This window comes from Alexandromys fortis, unplaced genomic scaffold, assembly GCF_014885135.2.
Source record: "Alexandromys fortis isolate MF-2015 unplaced genomic scaffold, M_Fortis_MF-2015_v1.1 scaffold_67, whole genome shotgun sequence".
Lineage (NCBI taxonomy): Eukaryota > Metazoa > Chordata > Mammalia > Rodentia > Cricetidae > Alexandromys > Alexandromys fortis.
Window position 1 is genome coordinate 6318659 of NW_026067945.1, and position 5706 is coordinate 6324364.

The 5706-nt window shown below is 42.1% G+C and overlaps 1 long non-coding RNA gene across 1 annotated transcript; it reads left to right on the forward strand.

The window, feature by feature from the left end:
• Positions 1-629: 629 nt before the first annotated feature.
• On the forward strand, positions 630-5051 carry LOC126505931 (uncharacterized). Its single transcript, XR_007593010.1, has 3 exons — positions 630-661; positions 2261-4283; positions 4384-5051. It is a non-coding gene; the product is annotated as an uncharacterized lncRNA (long non-coding RNA).
• Positions 5052-5706: the final 655 nt, after the last annotated feature.

Genomic DNA, 5706 nt, shown 5'->3' on the forward strand with positions numbered 1-5706 from the left:
ATAATCCGGAAGGACACACGAGGGATGCAGGCAAAAATTGTTCGCTACAGTGAAACTCAATAAAGGGAACAAGAGCTTCCCTAAATGACAAATTTGGTCCAATGGTGCTAAAATCAGGGTTCTCCCTGGAATTTCTGAGGCTGCAATTCATGCTTGGCAGTACCACTTTTTATTTACTTTGGAGATCTTAATGGCTTGCGGGGTGCTTTTTGGGAATGTTTATTTCTTTATCTGCTGGTTTTAAACCAAAGATTGGAGGTGAAGGAGGATCAGACAGAAATATTCTATTTGATTGCTAATTGTTCGTTTGTTTTCAGACTAGAATGGGAGCCATGGTTCTCAGCCATCATGTGTTTTGGGGTGAGAGTTTAGTTTTGGGGGGCTTTTTGTTTGTTTGTTTGTTTTCTTTGTTTTTTCTTTCTGTTGAGGGAATCTTTTGCCAGGTGTTCTCCATTTCTTGGAAACGGAGGAAGTGCTCAGAATTCTCAGCTGGGGCTCAAGGACCAAATCTCGAACTGATGACAAAAATAAACACATCACTTGTAAAAATAACACTGGAGTGGTTCGCAGTGACACTGCCTAACCCAGATGTTTATCTCTGTCTGTGAGAAAGCATCCCTCCCTCAGCCCAGAGCGTTTACAGAAACATTGAGTTTTAAAGGTGAGGATTCAGAAGGGACACAAAAAGGGGAAAGTTGGGCAAAATGCCACTTTCTTATGGGAAAGTGCATGAGTTTGCATGTGTGTGTGTGTGCACGCGCACACATGTGTAAAAATTTTAAAACTCAAAGTTGATTAAAGCTTTTACCCTCTTGAAAAGAACCAACAAGCCTGTGTAACTCTCTTTATAATTTTTTTTTGCTTTCATTTTTTACTTCAAGATCCTTTGGGGGAAAACCTGATTTTTCACCAGGATACTGGCCGATGAGTTCATTCGCACCAGGAAAAGATCCTGGTTTCAGAGACTGGATTTATACTCTTAGTTTTTTTTTTTTTTTTTGAACATTTCAAATATTTTCCCTCCGCTTCCTGGAGTTATCTCTATAAGCTGATGTCATCTTTTCTATGAACTCATATACAAAAGGACGTTTACCCAAAGCGAGACACAGACACATTATCCCACACAGACACTACACAAATAAATCCATCTTAGTCTCTTGATTCAATGCAGGAATAAAAATATAACATTAATAACTTGACCCGGGACCGCTCTGGCCCAGAACTTGTGAAGACAATGTCTGGGATTTTACCTCAGATGCATCTTTGTAGGTCTGAGATGAAAATTTCCTCTTCCTAGCATCTCCATAGCTAACACTGGTTACAAGCTGGGCTTGTGATGTAAAAGCAGCATTGGGATAGAAAGTGAAACGATACACAGCTTTATTCATTATTTTTTTATCCACCTTACTTTTCCTGAAGGCAAAATGGGTTCATAGTTAATGAGAGCCTCTGGCTTGACGAGGTTGACGTAGAAGTGGAGAGAGCGAGGAAACAAGAGAGAGAGAGAGAGAGAGAGAGAGAGAGAGAGAGAGAGAGAGAGAGAGAGAGGTATATGGGAGGCACTTGCCGCTGGTATGGCTAGCAGGTGGACATGCCTGATGATCAATCTTTCTCTGAGGGTGGGGCAGGTGCTGAGAGATGTGACCCCAGAAATAGTACTTGCACTGTTGTTTAGGGAGGGAGTTTTAATTAAAAAAAATCTTTCTTGAACTTTCATAGACTACAGTGTGAGCACCATTCAGAATGTATTCTACACTGTATCGATCAGAAAATAGTAAATTTGTGTCTTATTCAAACAAATCTTCAGAAAGTCAAAGGGCATCTTCCCAAAAGCTCAGCCGGCTCAGATGTTTCGTATAATTGGACAAAGTGTCTTTAAGACTCAAAGGGAGATTTCCCCAATAACAGTGGACCGTCAGCTACCTAGCCCGGCCTTAGTTCTGCCCAACGTTACACATCAGAGCTGCTCTGTCATTGCTCAAGGAGAAAGAGCAAACTTTTACTTTTCATCCATTTTACTTTTATCAAAAGAAAGCCTTGCATTTCACGTGTACTAAGTAGATTGGCACCTGCCCCCAATAAAAGTTATATATATATATTAAATTAAATTAAATCAAAGTATTTATAAATGGAATTGAATTATTGAAAGTGATGCCATTAATAGCTGGGACTTTTAAGAGTGTATGATTAGTCATTCAATGCCGATTGGCTATCTCATTTTAATTATATGTTTCGTATCTTACTTCCTTGACCTAACTAGTGTGTGCTTGGCTTATGGGGGCCTGCACCTATCATCCTAACACTTGGAGGCAAAGAGAGAAGGATCATCAGGAGTTGGAGGCCTGTCCATTCTACACAGTGAGTTCTAGGCCAGTCAGGCCTGCACAGTTTCTCTCTCCCTCTGTCTGTCTCTGTCTCTCTGTCTGTTTCTCTCTCATGTGTGCATGTGTGTGTATATGTGTGTGTCTCCTCTGCCTCCCCCCTCTCCTTTCCCTTCTCCCTCTTCTCTCCTTTCTCCTCCCTCTCTCTGTCTCTGTCTCTCCCTCTCCTCTCTTATCTGGTTCTAGGGTCTTTTTTTCCTAATTCTACATGACACTAACATGTTTCTGTTATGATGCTACACTAGAGGGAAAGAATGAAATCCAACAAATCTACTCAAACCTTAGCATTGCTAGTGCTTTCCTTGGATGAGCAGTACCTACCTTTTGACAGATTAGCAAACTGAAAACTTGCCGCAAACCCCAAACCTCAGGCCCTATGCACCCAGACCTTTCCTCAGCCATTCAAATCTACATTTGGTTTATTTTTAGACTTTAAATATCAACTTACTTTTGTATGCATATGTGTGTGTTAACTGCTGTGTCTTCCCCTCCACCTTATGTTTTAAGATAGGGTCTTTACCCTGGAATGCGCCAATTGGCTTGACTAGATGACCAGAAGCAAACTCTGTGGAGATTTCTTTCTCTTCCTCTGCCCTCCTATCCTCCCTCAGAATGCCAGGGCTACAGACATCTGCTACCATGTCCAGATGTTTTCAATGAGTGCCAGGGATTCGAACTCGGGTCCTCCTGCTTGCACGACAGGTACTTCACTGACCAAGCCATCTCCCCAGACCCCAGATACAATGTGATTGGAATGAAAATTCTAGACATTTGACGTGTTGGACTTTGTTCAATTTAGGTGGGGGGCAACTGGCTCTCAATTGCACAGCTATTTTCGGTGCCTGCTTCTGTTGTCTTAGAGTTTTGTTGAAGGATTGACGCATGCATAACCTTTCTCTGCTCATCTTCCTCCTGGCTGAGCAGAAAGCATCAAAGAAGAGTTCGGAGAAGCTGGGAATAATTGCAATGGAAGCAAAATCCCTCTGGAGAATAGGAGGACCTAAAAAGGATCCTAGTTAAGGTAGCTAATAATTGGCTATCCAATAGCAAATGCCATGTCCCCCCACTAAATGGAAGATTTCATAGCAATAATAAAAATATTCAAATTTCTCCATGTGATCCCAAAGGAAAATGCATTCCGTTTTGTGTCATGGCTATACATGTGATCAGCTGCGTTTTCCTTTCTATTCTGTGTGTATCACAACAAAACATATTCCTTATGTTCTTAAAGCTATTGGAAGGTAAATGCTACCTTTCGGGGCACCCTTTATCTTGTTTTCAGCTGTATGAGAAAAATGCTACATGACTCCCCCCCCCCCAAAGCTTCTGTCTTTTTTATGCATTCTTAATTTCATAGGCCAATCGATTCAAACCCATTTAAAATCTCAATGGGCCAGAACTTGGCATGCACGGTGGCTGGCCAGGTGCAAGTGACTCTTCGAAATATGACAAAAGTCATGGCTGAAATATAGAGCGGCGAAAACGTTGGAGAGGTTTGCCAAGCTCCAGCCAAACAAGGCTGACTGCTATTAGCAAGGGGCAGAGGGGCAAGCTGGGGGGTGGGCCAGAATGTGGGCATCCCGCCATTGGCATAATGATCAATCCAACTCTTTAAATTAAAACAGAACACGGTGCTACTATCCCATTCGTTTTCAAATGTTTCCAGAGAGGCTTATGTTTTATTTTATTTTTTTAATAAAGGTGATACAGAGATGATAAAAATGCAGAACCCAAATGAGTCTGGGAGGCAAGAGTGGGAAGATATTACTAATGACCTTAAGGCCTGTGATTTCTGACATTCAGAGTGTTTGTCCGTGCGACACCACCGAATTCAATTTCCAGCCACAGGAAGCATCCCTGTGATCCACAGAGTTTATGTGCCAGTTCGCAGATGATGCAAGGGTAAGGAAGAAGCGTTTTTCTGCTTGTATTTGATAATAACAGGCAATTAAGGAGTCATTTTATTACAGTGTTTTTACTGTGCATTATGTTTACTACGCAGCATCCTTTGAAATAATGGAGACTGATTTCACAGATCCTTCATGTATCACCAGCCCTGAGTCACAGTGCGGAGTGAAACCTTGTGTCTTCTGCCCCTGCGAAAAGGAAGCAACCGGAGAAGTCTCCCCAATGGAAGCCTCTCTTCTGCGGATTGGAGGCTGGTTAGCAATTGAGCCATGGAATCTCTCTGTGGGCCTTTGTGGCTTAGCAGCTGGAGCTTTGTGTCCTGATTTAGCTGACCTAAAATCTGCAGGCTCCCAGCTCCCCGAGCATTGGCTGCGCTGCCCTGGGTCTCCTCTTCGTGCGCGGTCCTTGATTCACTCTCAGGCTTACCAGTCTCCTGACAAGAGGAGCAGCTGGCTATCTACTGTCCATAGACAGGGAGTCAGAAAGCAAACGTAGAGACAGCATGCTGAGGTTCTCAAAATCAAACAAGGACTTTGAAGTGCATCCCGGTTTTTAATTTCATATTGAACCATGTTGTGTAAAGGTGTGTTTTTTGATTTTTTTTTATTTTTTATTTTTTATTTTTTATTTTTTTTGTACCTGGCCATTTGACTGTTTCCCATGTTGACAAGCATATTGTCTCCTGACATACCTAGTCTGGTTCCTGTCTCCAACGTTACCCTACCTCTTACTGGCTTGTGGATAAACTCTTCTTTTTTTTTTTTTTTTTTCAGGAAGGTTTTATCAGAAAGTCATTACGGAGTCAGTATGTCTCCATAGGCTTTGGCATGGAATGCTTGGTCCCTAGAATGGCAAGGTGGAGAGGCAATGAGGCTTTAGAGAGATCCAGTACATTGAAAAGGAATCCAAAGAATGGACATATTGGATGTAATGAAGGTAGTTCCATGGGGCTCTACTTTGTCTCTTAGGAGTATTATTAAGAAAGCAAGACTTGGCTCTCTTGCATTGGCTCCCTGACCTCCCTTGTCACGCTCTTTTCAGGACTCCTGCCATTGCAATGTCATTTATCACAGGTCCTCACCAGAGTCTAGATGATGCTGGCTCTATGCCCTAGTGTCTTCAGGACTACATAGTAAATAAACTTCTCTTATTTATTTATTTTTACATATTCAGTTTTTCAAGACAGGGTTTTTCTGGATGTAGCCCTGGCTGTCCTCGAGCTCACTTTGTAAATTAGGCTGGCCTCAAACTCACAGAGATCCTCCTGCCTCTGCGCCTGCCTAATTGCTGGGATTAAAGGCATGTGCCACCACCACCCGGCTACCTCTTTTCTTTATATAGTAATCTGTTTCAGGTGTTTGAATACAGTAACAGTGATAGACTACCATAGAGATTTTCTATGATTTTTTTTCCTCAA